This window comes from Gavia stellata, chromosome Z (genome assembly GCF_030936135.1).
Source record: "Gavia stellata isolate bGavSte3 chromosome Z, bGavSte3.hap2, whole genome shotgun sequence".
Taxonomy (NCBI): domain Eukaryota; kingdom Metazoa; phylum Chordata; class Aves; order Gaviiformes; family Gaviidae; genus Gavia; species Gavia stellata.
Window position 1 is genome coordinate 66,280,147 of NC_082637.1, and position 17,807 is coordinate 66,297,953.

A 17,807-nucleotide genomic window follows, 5' to 3' on the forward strand; every position below is an offset into this window, starting at 1 on the left:
TATATTACCAGGTCACCATAATCCCCTAACAGGTTTATAACCTGCCTGGCTCTTAGTGATGTAGATAGAACCAAGCTATACTTAATATGATTCTGTGTCATGTTTATCACAACTTTTAGTATTGTCTCTAGAAGGGAGATCAAAGCAAGTAAGCTCAGTTTCAGCTTGGTACTATTTTTTGACACCAGATTTCTGACTGATTAAAATCAAATGACTGAATTTAACCCTACTGTGAACTTGTTGCAATGACAGTTGGACACCTTAGCACGGACTATAGGAGAGGACAGCTCCATAGTCCTTCACTTACAGTTGTTCCTGCAGTTCCTGAGTATTTACGGAATGAAGATGAAACTATCTCAGAATGACATTAGGTCTTTAAAAAATGATTGGAGACAGCATTTTTAGGGCTTTCTACACAATCATGGCATAAAGTTTGTGTGTGTATTGGAGTTTGCTTTAGAAATTGGAGAGTTTAATTTATATCCTTATTGATCAGGAAAGACTTTCATGCCTATGCAGAATTTAGTAACACCTAAGGGGATGCCATAATCTGTATGGGGTGTTTCAAATGGAGGTTGGGAAGAGAGACCACACTGAGGAAGGTCTTCCATGCATATAACTTCTAACCAGTATTATAACTGATTAGAGCTAAATTTCTTTTCTGAATCAAAACTAATCCCTTAATTAGTCTGCACTCTGTCTTTCCTGTCTGGAAATTATGTGTGAAATCCTCCTTCTTGACCTTCTAACAAATTTGTTAGAAGCAATAAAGGCAGTTAGATATCATGCAAGCCAGTGTTTGTAGGGCAAGAGGTGGTAGCTCTTAGACCAACCAATGTAGCTAGGAAAAAAAGTAAACTTCTAGGCACACAATCCCTAGAAACACATACATACAGAAATAAAAGATACAGAATATATACATATACCATACATAAAAAGCCTATACAGAAATAGCTATCTGCCAAGATAGCTATAGGTTGAGAACAAGCTTTGGGTTTACCTTGTATTGAAAAACTGGACAATTTGGAGCAAAAGATGTCTTGTGGAAGTGGGGTATGCGAGGTGTTAGTGTAGGGACAGCCAAGCAGCTCATTTAGCTCCTAGGGCAAAGAGGTAGATAAGTAACTGTTGCTTCTTGGGCACAAAGAAGTTAACCATATGTGGTGTCTGAGGAAGATTATGATGACCCATAAAACCAATGTAGAATCTGTGATTTTTAGTGTGTATCCAGTTTATTAATTTTAGAAATAGAAATAGAATAATTCCAGTTGGAATGGACCTAAAATGATCATCTAGTCCAACTGCCTGACCACTTCAGGGCTGACCAAAAGTTAAAGCATAGTATTAAGGGCACTGCCCAAATTACTCTTGAACACTGACAGGCTTGGGGCATTGACCACCTCTCTAGGAAGCCTGTTCCAGTGTTTGACCACTCTCTCAGTAAAGAAATGTGTCCTCATGTCAAGTCTGAACCTCCCCTGATGCAGCTTTGAGCCATTCCCATGCGTCCTGTCACTGGATACCAGGGGAAAGAGATCAGCACCTCCCTCTCCACTTCACCTCCTCAGGAAGCTGTAGAGAGCAATGAGGTCACCCCTTTGGATGCATTCAAGTGTCTTAATGTCCTTAAATTGTGGGGCCCAGAACTACACACAGTACTCAAGGTGAGGCTGCACCAACACAAAATACAGCAGGATAATCACCTGTTTTGACCGGCTGGTTACACTGTGTTTGATGCACCCCGGGATGCGGTTTGCCCTCTTGGCTGCCGGGGCACACTGCTGACTCATGTGGGGCTGCTGTCAAGCAGCACCCCCAGATCCCTTTCTGCAGGGCTGCTCTCCAGACACTCCTCTCCCAATTTATACTTGTGCCCGACGTTACTCAATCCTAGGTGCAGAGTCTGGCATTTGTCCTTGTTAAATTTCATCCCATTAATCGTAGCCCAGTGCTCCAATCTATCTAGATCCTTCTGCAAGGCCTCTCGTCCCATGAGAGACCCAACAGCATCTCCCAGTTTGGTGTCATCAGCAAACTTGCTAATGGTCAACTCCTGCATCCAGGTAGTTGATAAATATATTGAACAGAACTGGCCCCAGAATTGAACCCTGAGGAGCACCACTGGTGGCTGGTCTCCAGCTAGGTGTAGCCCCATTCACTACCACCCTTCGAGCCCTGTCATTCATCCAGTTCTTCACTCAGCACAGCATCTACCTGCTCGTCTCACAGTTGGACAACTTGTCCAGCAGGATGCTGTGAGGGACAGTATCAAAAGCCTTACTGAGATTCAGAAAAACTACATCCACTGCCTTCCATTCATCCACTAATTAGATGAAGGTTCCCAGAGCTGTCTTTTGAGGATGTTTGTAAGTGTGGACTAAGAGATCAGACTGCCTCCCCATTGGTCACTGTCTATGTCTGTCCTTTTTAGTCTGTGTGAAGTAATTTTAGTGTTTATTGTCTGCTCAGTTTCACCCACCTTGTTTCTGCCAGGGTGCAGTGAGGGCCAACTGCTCCATAAGCAAAGGTAAACTGGGAGCTGAGCAAGGTAACAAGGCAGACAGGAGCAGGGACCTCCCTGAAAAGGAAGTGGGATGCAGAGCAGCAAGTCCAGGTCAGGATCAATGCCAGAGGCAGGGATCAGGGTCAGACACAGCCCAGTGTACATTATGTTCTGGATGTGGACTCATGGATTTGGATATTTCTGTTTCAGATAGGCTTCTACTGTCACTGAGTGGATGCACTGGCAAACTTTGGTACATGGCTTGTTCTTGGTCTTTGTTGTTTTTAGTCTCTATGGATAAAGGCTATCATCATCATTATGGGAACCTTTGATAAACCATGGTACGGACTTTTAAATGGGGGGAATCAGTAGGAACTTTCTAAGGACAAGTGATGCTTTGAGAGGTAATACCATTTCAAAGAGTATTCCCTATCAACCATGAGTAGGTATCAGTTAATCAAGAAATCTCAACAGTTTAAACCACTAACTCTCACCTATCAGAAAGACTGTCACATATGAGGGTTTTCTGATAGGTCTTGGGATAAACTTACCTTCAGGGAGATGCTGTTTCTATTGGGACTTCTCAGCTTTCTTTCTCATTCAAGGCAAGCAGCATTGCCTAGAAGCACTATCTACCCTTCTCTGGGCAACGTGCAGTGGACATGCCCATCACACAGGGTTGTGAGCCATTCTGTGGCATAGGAAAAGCTTGCTTAGTAGAAGCAGTGTTTCCCTGTTCACTAGTCACAAATTGCATGGTCTGAACAGTCTCTTACTGGAAGTGAGGGGCAATGCCATGCTCACCTCATGACAATGTTTCCCCTCTAAAGCTGGAGAATACAACAAACTTCTAAACTGATTTCTTACTCGATGGGCCTTCTGCTTGGTTGTAAGGAAAAGCCCAATTAAAAATGCGTCAGTAATCACACAGTAATCACACACCATTTTATGGATGGTTGAACTGGAAAATAAAGTCATTACCTGTGAAATATCCTAATTGAATTCATGATGGCAGGATAAAATGTGTTTTTTAAAGTAATGTTTAAAAAAGATTGTAGATTCAAAGTATAGTTTCAAAGGTGTGGGTTTTTTTTTTCTTTTTGCAATTTCCAAATACACCTTTCAGTGGTACTAGCATGTTCTGAAGGTTAATGTGCACTTTTCAAGTTCAACAGGTGATGGATATGTATGTGGAGCATGTAGTTCGCAACAGAACACATGAAGATTTTACCTGTTACAGAAGAAGCACAGAAACCTGAACCTTGAATCAGGCAGATCTGGAGATCACAGCTTCTGAAATACTGGGTTTAAAAAGTAGACCTGTCCAGTGTTTGAAAGGATGCTCTTGCTCTGCTTTGAAAAGTGCATGTAAATCTGGCACTTCTGCTCAAAAAAGTTACTTTCCTGAAGCTATTCAATCATTTTTTTGTAATTTGAGTACGTTTTTTTGTTAGCAAGGGACATACAGAGAGAGTTCAGTGTCATATTTCTTTCCATGTATCACTAATAGGATTACCAACAGAGTTTCAGTCAATGGCAGCTCTACAAATCATTTCTGTAAAGGGAGAAAAAAAGGTGTTTTCATGGTGTCACAATTACACTGGAAAACTTGTTTGCAGAGCTCTGAGAGTACAAATTATCCTGAAAAAAATCTTTATTACAAGAAAAGAATGGGCCCACCTTTACTTTTAGCATCTAGATTGGGGTGCTACAAGAGGGCAATTGAAAATACAGGTTTATTTGAAAACCAGGCAGGACTGAAGAAGATACTGTTGGGCAAAAGTAGCCATGGAACCACTGTATTGTTTTTACTGTCATTTATAGAGTGTCATAACTTCACTAATACTTTGGAATACTTATTACTAAATTTCTTTATCATTAATAATAATAGTCACAGTAATGACCATCATCATCGTTGTCGTCGTCGTTGTTGTCGTCGTCATCATCATCATCATCATCATCATTCCTTTTCCCTTGTCCTCTCTTCCTTTATTCCTTATAATACAGTGTGACTTTTTTTCATGTTTACTCATTGCTAAAACATTTTGTAATGTGGTAAGGAATGGCATTTGGCAACTGGCAAAATCTCTCCCAGTGTGAATAGCAGTGAATCTTGGAGCTGTTCAATGGCACTGGATGGGAGCAGGATCTTGACTAATGCAGCTCTCACTATGTACAGAGCTGTTTATCAGAGTTCCCTGCCATCAATAAAAATATCAGAAACATACAAGGCCAAGTGTTGAGGTCTGATTGGAGGAGGAATTATTTTCACTGTACTAGAAATTGCTTTCTATTCCCTTGTCTGCCTCCACACACAAAGAGCATTTAATCACTCCTCTTACTGTGAGGATGGTTCTCTTTTGATTTCTGCTATTGACGATTATTTTTTTAATACAGTGTCAAAGTGGGCATACCAACCAGGACCATGAACTTCCATGGCTTGGCAAAGGGCACTCATTCTGCTATTTGAGCTTTTAGGAGACTCCTGAGCCTGAACTTGTGGACCAGTGAGCCCCAGGTCACCCCTCTGTTGACCGCAGATACATGTTCTCCCTAGCCAGGAAAGCTTGTGCTGTACCTCATATTGCTTTTCTGGCCATCACTTGTAAGAAGATGCCACTATAAGATGAACAAATTTCTTTACCTATGAGTATAGCAGGTACAGAACATTGGGTTCAGAGGCCTTTGGAACACAATGCACTATGCTGAGTGATATACCTGCAAGAGGGAAGTAAATCAGTACTGATTGATACCACAGCAGACCATGGTTCAGGCATGTTTCTAAAGACTACAGGCCTGTAGTAGCCATAGCTCTTCATTTGAAAACCAACTTCACATAACAATTATTTGTTTTTCTATCTCCTGAGACAGAATTCGAATTTGTAACTGTTGGCAGAAGAGTTTGTCTTGCAGTGGAGTATCCAGACCAAAATTGTTCTAATTTGTAACTAATATATTTTTTACCTCTTCAGTGGAATTGAAAAAACAGAATTGAAATTGTGTCCACTCTGAACCAGTTGAGAAACTCAAAAGAGTTTTCTTCTTTTTTAAATGAGTAATGTTTAATTCAAATTGCATTTTTTTATAGACTAATAAACTCTGTGGGTACAAAATGTCTTTGTCATGATGTTGGAATGTTGCTTAAGAAAAGGTTATTTTGGTCCAGCTGCAATTCACAATATCCTGTTTCTGTGCCTAAGATGAATTGGGATATTTTCTCCATGGGCTGGGGTGAAAGAGGACAGCAAGTGAGCATGTGTTTTATGCTATTCAAGGATCAGCTTATTGTGGTGCTCTAGAGTGACATATACCAGATGCTTATCATGCTCATTAAGAGCTGATACTAAAGCTTCATGGCAAGAAAAGGTCTGTATGACTAAATGGCTGACCCATACATGGAAGCCAATTTAATTTTTTTCTTTTGGTTTTAGTCATCATTGGCTCATATCTTAAATTACAGAAACAAAAATCAAGACAGATTGAGACTGTACACTGGATGAAAAGTATCTTTAATATGAAATTTCAATTTCTGAGACAGAAATCAGAATGACCACAGTTAATACTCACTACTTTTGCTAGTTTCATCTGACCTGCGACATAGAAATTGCTACAGAAAGCCACTGATTTAGTTAAAAGGAAATCAAAGGTTTTGTTTTATTATGAAAATGAAAGCAGTTTTTTTTTAATAAGGCTGTTGTGTTTACTTTGTGTATCTTTAAAACAGCCAGGCAGAGCACAGTAATGAAGCATCTGAAACATCTGTGAATGATGCAAAACTGCATTTTAGCAGTTTTATCTATGCATTTTCCTGTCACTTCTTAACATTGTACATTGTTATCTGCTTCCTATTGACTACTCAAATGATTTATGTCAAGTATGTAGCCTTTGTTATTATTCTGTTTTTATTATGACTCATATAGTTGAACATCAGCAGGACCTGTCCTATCTAAGAATAATGCCTTTAAAAAGATTTAAACTTCCATGTCTATAGACTTGCTTAGTTTTGAAGAGCTCTTGCAGTAGAGGCAAAAAATGTCACCCATTTGCAAGACCGCTTGTTAAAATTGCTTTACCGATAATAGTGGCTGTACATGTGCCCCAACATCTGTGGACAATTCTGTCAGATTCGATAGGCTCTTGCTTCACTCATGTGCAGAAAGTGACTCTGGTCTGCTATTGTGTATAAAGCAACGACAGCACTTCCCAGGAAGATTTTGTTTCAAATTAGTCTCCCTGCCCTGTGCAATAACACAGGTTGGTCTTGAATGACAGACAAGATTAAGGGTTTTTTTTTTTTTTTTTTAACAATTAAATCTCAACTGTGAGTTTAAGTTTGAAGGTTACTGTGTTCAAACATTGAATAAATTCTTTGATTCTAATGTTCCCCTGTTAAATGCTGAGTTTGCTATTCAAGGTCTGACTGTAATTAGGTACGACACTAAAATATTACATTGTTCTTGCTGTTTTGGTAGCAGGCCAGCCACTTGTATATATTTCATAGGAATAGCAAGATATTTAAAGTGGTGACATTTGTTATAATGATTTCTACTAGTAAAACATGGGGGGGATGCTTTCTCTTCAAAAATTTCATTACTAAATCCTGTTTTTAAAAGAACAGTCCTAATACAATCAGCATTATATTAGTAGATGTGTGTGTTATATTAAGGTTCCAAAGGAATTAGTACACTGAAGGAAGGACTCTGGAATAGTTTAAATAATTATGTTTGAAATTCGTATTCCTCCAAACCAAGTTCCCCTGAGGTCCAGCCCAGCATGTATGCTCCAGCATGCCACAAACCCTAAGAGGTTTGGGCCTTCCATTGAAACATGTACTTCAGATCTTTTGTTTTTACAATGTTATTGACAGGGATACTCACACTTTTTATACAACTCTGATTAAAAATATCCTAATATTTTAGAGTATTTGTTGTTGTAGGTGTAGTAAAACCCTAATAACTAGGACAGTTGCCCAGGAAAGAGATGGGCTCTAAGCTATTTTGAGTGAATGATGATTAAATTAATGGTTACTGGTTTTCAATGAAATAGAGTAGGCTTACTGGGGGGTTACCCCTCTACTCCTTTGCCTCTCTCCTCCTAGTTGAAACCAGGCATAGGAGCAAGATGGACACTGGAGTCTAGGGGCTAAGACATGTATCCAAAAAGAAAAAAATCCAGATTTTCAGTACTCTGGGACTTTATTTACAGTTCCCCTTATAAGCCTTTTTAATATAATATGTATTACTGGCCTGGGCTGTAGGATTGAAATCAAACCCTTTCCTGACCTTTTTCTTAGCTCTTGTGCTTCTTGCTGGTTAACTGAAATCTCTGTAATACCAAGAAGGTACCACACAGAGGCTGGTACTGAATGTTAGTGACTCACCAAAGCTGGCACATTGACCTGTTTTTGGTGTTTGTTCTCAGAAATTTTTGATTCTGTTTCACAGCTGCTAATAGATTTATTTTTAGTTTGTGGGTCTGATATTTTTGACAAGATGTCGTATGTTTTAGAAACAGCTCCTTAATGCTTCCAAAATCAGTCTCTGTAGTAGTCTAATAGATATCCAGAGCTCCTTGAAGCATCACAGATATTTTCAGCCATGATCAAACTCAAGTTGTAGGGTAAAAGATGTGCAATTAATTAGCAGTTAAAAAAACCCTAAAACTGGATTGTTACTCACTCTAAGTTTTCCAATGGGAAATACAAAAAATACCTCTAATGAGGATTGCTGTATGATCCTACAGCAATCTTAAAACCATATTACATTTCCATTTAAGAATGAGGGCTTCACAACCTGAAATTCTGGAACAGATTTCCTGTTTCATGTAAAATGCACATTGCAGTGATCTGCAGGAGCAAACCTGGAATTGTTGAAAAGTGTCGGATATCTCATGGATTATTGAAAATAACAGAATCCAAGCCTCCTTCGTTATCCAGTATCAATGTGATTTTTCCTAGCCTGGTACCTCCTCCTGGTAAATCCTCCTTCTGACTCTAGGCTTATATTAGGGTCCCTCTATTGCCTTCTGTCATGTCCTGTCCTTGCTCTGAGTACCCTGATTTAAGAATTTACTCCTACCCCAGTGGTGAGGACAGGTCAATCTGCTTTTCGTCACACCTAGTGTATAGCAAAGCTAAAGAAGATTTGTCCTCTACTTCCCATCATCAGGCTATGTCCAGCCACCTCCTGGGAAGTAGGGCCTTAGTATGTGTAGTGGTTCCTTCTGAAGACAAACATATAAATAATGAATGCCCCCTTCACCCTACCCTTTTTCTCAGCTTTTATTGCTGAGCATGATGCCATAGGGTATCGAATATCCTTTTGTTCAGTCTGGGTCAGCTGTCCTGGCTGTGTCCCTTCCCAACCTCTTGCCCACCCCCAGCCTACTGGCCTTTGGGCTGTGGGGGGGTGTTGGAGAGACAGCCCTGATGCTCTGCCAGAGATGCTCAGCAGTAGCCCGAACACTGGAGTGGTGTCAACACCCTTCCAGCTGCAAATACAAAGCACAGCTCTAGATGGGCTGCACTGGGGAATGTTAACTCCACCCCAGCCAGAGCCAATACTGGGAAGAAGATTTAATTCACAATTAAAATGCAGTCTAGGAATGAAAAATTAGATAGGTTTCTGCTTTTTTTAGGTAAGATATAAAAGGGGAGCCTTGTGGTTAAAAGAAAAGCCAGTCTACTAATTTTTGTACCAATTTAATCTTTCTTTGCATATTCCATGTAATTTTCCTTTCATTTAATGCAACTTGCATTGCATATGATGCTTCCAGGTAAAGACTAGTTGAAAATATGTTGCAGTCACAGGTATTTTGAGCTGTTCCTAAAATAATGGAAATCTTTCATCCCTTCATAAAAACATTTTGTTTTTTTCTCTGCAATCTGTAAATGATATACAATCTACATATGACAGTGCTTCCTTATCTTCTTCCTTTTAAGAACATCTCATTACATGTATTTGGTGTGATAGAAATCGTTTTGCTTCATATCATGGGTCTTACCTTTAAGAGAGAGTGAAAAAAGACATACTTAAGAAGGAGTGTGAAAACCCTGACATTCATCTCTTGTTCAATGTGCTGGCAAGGTACATCTGTATCTCTCTCAAATCTCCCAGTTCACTTTGGACTTTCAGCTTTACCTGCCTGTCATACAAACACCAAGAATTTATTTTTTTCAGAGCTTATAGTCTTGGTTATACCTCTTGGGATAGCTGCTAACGCCTCTGGCTCAACTATTACCTGCAGGGAGGGAACTGGCCAAAACTATTATTGTTTCCTCGAATCCTTTTGCAGTGAGAGAACATATTCATTACTCAGACCTATCCTTTGGGACTGGATAAACCAGCAGCGGTGAACTCTCGGAAATTAAAGGAACACAACCATCTTGGTCTTCATGGAAAAAAAATAATCTCTTACTCAATTTGTTAGGGAATCACAAATATGGGGATTACTTTTATGGGCATTTTTGCAGTTGTCACACAGGTCACCATGGATGGACTTTCCAGAGTCCATTGAAAGCTGATCCACAGTCCCTGGAATTCTTCTAATATTGCTAGTACCACAAGGACTGCTAAAAGCTAAAACCAGCAGTGCAGCCATCTCCTATGCAGGGCACGAAGCCTGGCCTTTGACAGTGAAGGAGAGCACTGGACAGAATGAAAGGCATCATGGCTTACCCAGGAGATAGCAAAGAGCTATTCACAGATCTTTCATGGACTGTCTGTGTTGGACATATCAAAGGCTCTTAAGGTAAACCCTTCAAATGTAGCAGTGTAAAGTTAAATGCACAGATTTGGGGTTGCATCCTTATGTTGCATCCTGCTTACTTTTGAAAAATCTGGTTGCAGTTTTAAACTTTCTCACTTTATGTGCCTTGGGGCTTAACTAGTTCTCACAGCAGAGCTATCACCATTGGGTCAAGTGTACCTGATGCTCAGGTAGTATGAATGGCATATCTGAAAGATAGTCATCCTTAGAGTGTTTTATAAAACTCCTCCCATGCTGACTAAAATACTCAAATATCCCTCTCATGTCAAGCACCTCCTGCCATTTTCCAAAACTCTCTGAATCTTGGTAATTATACACAGACTTGAACAAGATGTTGATTTTTGGTTCTGTAGTAACTTAGCAGGAGTTGGATTTGCCTTTCATAGTATGATTTCTGCTTGCCTCTAGTCATAAGAACGTGGGCACAATCAAGATCAAATTCTACAGTAAGTTCAAGGGGTTTCTAGGAAAATTACCAAAATAAGGCATGAGCTCCCCTAACTTCCCCCACCTTTGCTTTGTTTGCTTGCAGAGGATCATGCTTTTACTATCGACAATCAACAGAGGCCCAATCTCTCCTTCTTCAAGTCCTTGCACACTGCTCATTCATAAATGAAATACTGAGGCTTCCGCACAGGTAAGTCTTAGAAATCCTAGTATCTAAAGCCTAAGAGGATTTGACTTTCTGTTTTTACTATTTGGGTAAGTAGATACGCACACATAGGCTCTCTCTCTCCCTGGCTAGATATATATTCTTCAGAAAACACAGCAATGAGGGCCAGGCATTTTTTTCAGAGCTTTACCTATCAGCTGTAAGGCCTTTCTAGAGGTCTGAAGCGTAAATGGAAGTCAGAACTGAACAAAACATTCCATGATGAAATGTGAGATGTTAAACATCACTACCTGTGTGGGTTTCTTCCTCCTGATCAGTAATACATTAGCAAAAAATGCATAGATCTGAAAAATACTTTTTGTATGCTCATTACAGAAACAAGCAAAAATAGGTGGCAGCATGAGGCCAAAGTTTTTTTTCAGGGAGATCTTTTTATAAAAACACACAAGCATGAGATACTTATTGAGATAAACAAGGCCCGAATTTAGTCATAAAATGTTTCAATTTTTCTCTAATAATTGAAAAAATAAGATGTAAACCATGTGTCTCTGAAAGCACAAGACCATGTTTCACTTTGTTCATCTCCAGGAAGAACAGACTCTGTTTTGACTTAAGAAAACAAGAAAAAAATATGAGAAGAAAGAATTGTGTGGACATTCAAGGGTGAATGATCCCATTGCAATCAGATTTGATGGCAATGTCATACTCAAAGGCAAGTAGCACATGGATATTGGATGCTAAGCAGGGTATACGTTGAAGGAATACAAAATAAGATGAGGAAAAAAGAAACCTGGGTTGGAATTGATTGTCCAGAAAATCTACTGGTCTTTATGAAGTGCTCTTTACTCACCTAAGTCTTAACTTTTAACAGGGATGAATGGCCAAAGCCATTTGTAGCTCCTTAAGTTAAGGAACCTCAACGCTGGCACAAAATAAATCTATCCAGTAATGAACCTGACTTGCAGTACTTGGATAGACTCCCTTTAACAGCTGTGGTACACCTATTTTTTCACTTGGTCTTCCTGCTGTCATGCTTTAGATTATGCTTAGAAAGAGTCCTGCTTCTTCTTAATACTTGGAAAGTGGGGAGTTACTGGCTAAGTAGAAGAATATGCCATGTATATAGAATCATAGAATCATAGAATGGTTTGGGTTGGAAGGGACCATTAAAGGTCATCTAGTCCAACCCCCCTGCAATGAGCAGGGACATCTTTAAACAGATCAGGTTACTCAGAGCCCCATCCAACCTGACCTTGAATGTTTCCAGGGGTGGGGCATCTATGTCTCTGGGCAACCTGTTCCTGTGTTTCACCACCTTCATGACAAAAAAATTCTTCCTTATATCTGGTCTGAATCTACCCTCTTTTAGTTTAAAACCATTACCTCTTGTCCTATCGCAACAGGACCTACTAAAAAGTCTGTCTCCATCTTCTTATAAGCCCCCTTAAATACTGAAAGGCCACAATGAAATGTCCCTTGAGCCTTCTCTTCTCCAGACTAAACAACCCCAACTCTCTCCGCCTTTCTTCATAGCAGAGGTGTTCCACCCCTCTCTAGTCCTTGTCTGGACCTGATCCAACAGGTCCATGTCTTTCCTGTGCTGAGGACTACAGAGCTGGATGCAGTACTCCAGGTGGGGTCTCACCAGAGCAGAGTAAATTTTCTTTTTGCAATTTTTTCCACTCTGTGACATTTATTTGCAAAACAAGGAATGACTCTGTGTGTGTCACCTGGAATGTTTCTGCACTTGCTCAATTCTACTTGTTCTGCTCCTATTCTTATGAAAAGTTTGGTCTCTTTCTTACACACACACACAGAGAATCCAACAGAAGCTGTTGTGGGTAAATGCCAAGAGCTCAGTTCTCCAGTCCTTTACTCCTGAAATTCCAATGAGGTCAGTGGAAATATTTGTGATTTATACTGTCATAACTGAGAAAAAAAGCAAATCCTGAGGTCTCCGAGGGTGTCACCTCTGACATATTATTTGAGGAAAACGGTGACTCTGTATGGAAGTTCAAATCTGTCAAAGTAAAGCCTACCTAAAAATAGTGCCCTGTTGGAGACTTTTGCCTATTTTTTCTAAGTAGGCTTATTCCAATTTAAATGGAAAATGGTATGAACTCTAGGGGCAGACTTTTTAAAAAATCTCGTGCTTAAAGTTGTAGACAGATACTTAGCGGGCCTTTGAACACTGCTTTGGAGTCTCTGTTCCACCAAAATCAAGGATGCTAGTATGTAGCTCTGGGGTTTTTTTTTTAACTCTTACCTGGGCACCTTCTTCATCTTTAAGAACCTCAGCACTTTTGAAATGGTCCATTACAATACATCTGCAATACTTTGATAATGTTCTAACATCATAGGATGAAATACGTTATTACAATCTCAGATTTCATGTTCTGGGAAAGAGACTTGAGAATTCTTGTCTTTTAAATATTCTTATATGCAGACAAGACTTTTTCTGGAAGATTAGGAACATACTTTTCATAAGTTTAGTAACCATCTCTAGTTTCTGACTGTCCAGTGTCAAAGGCATGAATGATTAACTTTATATGAGATGAAAGATTACATCATATGTGATTTTTAGGGTGAGCGTGGTTAGTGAGTTTATGATAGGAACATGGAAAGACTGTATTGGAAATCGACTGCAGTACTCAATTTTAAAAGAACCCAGCAATATTCACAAGAAACCTTTCTCTTTACTGTGTTAGCTCGTTGGTGCAGGGACAGTAATTTTCCATTGTCTTTGCATGCTATATCTTGTGCACCATTGTGTGCAGCAGTATAGGAAAAATAAATTGCAATAATAGTAGGCTGTAAAATTACAGGCTGTGTTTGCCAGCCTTCCTTCTTTGTATTTAGGCCAGAAAAGCTGCCATATTCACACTGGCTGGAATGAGTACCTTTGACTTAAGGAGGTATAGAGATTTTGTGCAAAAGTACTATAAATATATTTTAAAAAGACTGATAAGCAAATAATCAAAATGATGCATTACATTTTTTCTGGAAAGTAGCAAGGTCAAAATGTCACATAAATCTAACAGTTTTTAAATTATAATGCTTTCTTACTTCAATTTACAAATGTGCATTTCACTACCGACATTTTCTTAATGTAATTTTAAGCTTTGCTACTGCAATATTGCATTTCAGACAGTAATAGGGTCAAAGCGGTCAACCCGAAGATTTAATAAGATAATTTGGTCACATTACAAACTTCCCATGAAACAGACAAGCCTCTCCTTCAGTGTCAAATGTGTTGAGACTTACATGAGTACAAATGGAATGCAAAGATGACTAAAATACTGCTACTGGAGAATTTTGTACTGGCTTGGCAATGAGGTAAATCACTCGCAAGGTGCTGGGCATCAGGAATCATTATCAGGGCTGACATTCCTGTCAGGTTCACTTTCTGAACACAAATGTCAATACAAGGATCTTTTTCTGGGAACAGCGTAATGACTCTTTGTAGGTCTACTAATACTATTATGCTAAGATGTATTTTATATCCTAACCAAGTAAAAAAGAAAAATAAAATTGGCAGAGAGAAACAGAGAGAGAGAAACTTCTTTAAGTTTCAAAGACTGTTTTGACCTCTTGTTTCACATCATCCTGATGAAGTCTGAATAAATCAAGCACTGCATCTACAGGTCCAGAGCAACTGTGGTGTAACTTAGCGATGCCTCCAAATTCATATGAGAAATGCACAAGGGCCTTTTAGGCTTATGGACATATTCCTCAATACAAAATTTGTTGTCTCTGCAGGCACTATACCCTGGAGAATCACAGAATCACTAAGGCTGGAAGAGACCTATAAGATCATAGAGTCCAACCATCAACTAACACCACCATGCTCACTAAACCATGTTGCACAATGCCACATCCACACGTTCCTTGAACACCTCCAGTGATGGTGACTCCACCACTTCCCTGGGCAGCCTGTTCCAGTGTATCACCACTCTCTCAGAAAAGAAATTTTTCCTAATATCCAGCCTAAACCTCCCCTGGCGCAACTTAAGGTCAGAGCTGGCTGTCTGTGAACGTGAGCACTGTCAGTTCCCAAACCAAGAGCAGAACAAATGCATTGGGAGAAATGGTCTCTGAGAAAGCCATGGCATGACAGCTTAAGTCTGTCAGTGACAGCAGCAGAGGTTAGGGAAAATAGTGTTGCTGTGGCGAGGGACAGGGAGAAAAGTAGTGTATGACATGTGAAAAATACTGAAAATGAAAGCTGCAGACAGTGTGTAATAGAGATTAGTAAATATGGTGAGCTAAAGAGGAGCCAGAGCGCAAAAAAACCAAAGTCTGACAAGTCAGTTTGTACATTTTTTGTCAGGTTTTCTTCTTTGCTCTTCCTAGGAGCTTGATTTTTTCGTGTATTTTAGTTTTGGTTTTGTTTTGGTTGTTTTTGTTGGGTTTTTCTGTGTTTGTATTTTCTAACCTGTCTTCTCTGTAGCTATACTTCCAGATCTGCTTACACCCAGTCCTGGACAGTGAAATGCATGCTGTCTTCGACATGTTCAGACCAGGGATGGGTATTTATGATATTTATGTTGGAGATACCGCCACTAGCTGGACCTTTGGTGGTGTAGAACGTCTGTTAATGTCTGTCAAGAAGCCTCTTTTTGAGGGAGATATTTATATTATAGTGTTACCCTTACACTGTTGAGGGAACAAACGTATTCACAGTTTAACCATTCAGTCTCCAAAGCTATGCAGTGGCTGTAGTCATTTGTCTTGCACTACAAAGGTCGGTAGCAAACCTGTGGACAGCACTGGGAAGAGGGGATGGGCCCTGGGCTTTCAGTGAGTGCACCTCACGGTAAGCATCATGAGTCTTCCCTCAGAGCACAACTGAGCAAACACAGCTGGTTCCAGTCCCAGGTCTAGACTTGCTGTAGTCTCAGTTAGTTCCTGCAGAAGAGGAGAAGCATGGCAGTCGCATAGATACAAACTGGCATAAATTTAAGTCTTAAACCTCTCTCCCACCTCTTCCTTCTTCCCAGGTCCTGTGACAACTTTTCCTGAATTTTCTGTCTTGCTTCCGCACAGGGGATGTCCCAGCCAAGAGCTGCTGACCTCAGCAGCTGAGGAAGGTGAAAGCTCCCACCAGTACCTTCCACGCCGCTCAGCCCTGGGGGCATACTGCCCTCCACACAGTGTTTATACCCTTCAGTCCTTATTCTCTCTCACATAAGCCACAAGTCACGTCTTTATATTCTCATCAAAGTACCCTCTGCCTGTCACTGATTATTTTACCTGTTAACACTCATAGATTTTCTAGTCTCTTCCAGACCATCCTTATTTCTGCAGCCATCTTCTCTGGATGTACGGAAATATCAAAAAGTTACAAAAACTCTCATAAGGTGTGGGAATGCTCGTTCTGTCCTGGATCGTTCCAACTTTTCCCTTCAAATGCTTTTGTCCTTCCTTTATTAAGAAATCCTCATTTAGTGTAATTAATTTAGTGTAATTTAATGTTATTGCTACTTTTCATCCTGTCTCCCCAGCTGTCCTGTGTTTGGACAAATTCCCAAATTTTTTACTTATGCAAAAACCCTGAGGGAACCTTGAAAAGGGCTTAGGTTTAAAGTAAATAAAGGCTTCAAAAGTAAATAAGGCCTTTAAGATCCAGCCTTATATTTACCATCATTTTTATTGGACATATTTTTCTATCAATTTGGTCTGAGAAATAAGATGTGGCTCTTAGAAGGCTCCAGTACTGATTTCCAGTCTACAGTCTAAAACTCAAATAACTAACTCCTGCAAAACATGGAAGCTGGTACAAATCTTCCCAAACTTTATTGCAGACTGAAGTTACTTTGAAAGAAAATGGTGCATAGCTAGACCTCACTTGTGAAACATTCATAGCTGGCTTTAAGGTAACTGCCTGCCAGCACATCAGAATTTTAACTTGTACCATTTCTTCCCATTAATAGACCTTCAAGAGGAAAATATATACAACAAGTGAGTTTCAGCTTAGTGCACAGCTGTATTTCACAGAATCTTTTCAAACTTTGTATCTTCTACCTGTGGAAGCAAAATCCATACACTGATTGTGTGAGTTTAATTTGAAAACCAATTACTTCTAAAATTGGTTCGGCTGCTGTCCTTTACCTTGGGTTGTGCTAGAGGTTTATTTTATTTTTACTTATGTTTGAAATAGAAAGGTATAGCATGTGCTGGGCACTTGTTGCACGATCAGATTTGTTTCTACGTGTTCTCATACACTTCTACTACTCTCTAATTCATCTCATCAGTGTGAATTATTTTATGTAAAAAATGTCTTTTTTGAAATACCCTCTGTTGAGCAATTTTCCCCAAAATCCAAAAGGGGTTTCTGAAAGAACCTGTCTGGCAAATTTTCCTTCTTTTCCCAGGCCTGTGAAAATCTATCTTGTAGCTTTACTTTGGAGCTGAAGAGGCAGGCACTGTGGCTTTGGGACAGCCAGCCGAGCCAAGCTTTCCTGGCTCTCTAAGTAGGTGAGGATCTGAGGCTCCAAGAGCTGAATCCCTGCCACCATTTGGCTGTTGGAGTTCCTGTCAGGAGATGGTAGCTATGAGAGCTACAGGTTTCCAGGTGCTCCACTGAAGAGCTGAAATTCTGGGCCTGAAATTATTGATGCTGCATCCAGGGCATCCAAGTCAGGGAAACGCAGCATGCCACCTTGAAGACCCAGACACAGTTTCTGAGAAAATTTCCATGACAATTTATCAGAGCAGCAGCAGGGTCAAGGTGTTCCTGAAATGAGATAGCTTCCTATCTCAGCATTTCCCAAGCAATTTTTTATGTAAAATTCTTAGTTTGTGGAAATGTTGAAAATCACCTCTTGCCTGGAACTTCAGTTTTTTTGAAAGATGTATTCTGCATCTACAGTTAAGTATGCTCCTAAGTGCTACCTCCTCACAATCCTGAACTGACAGAACTGA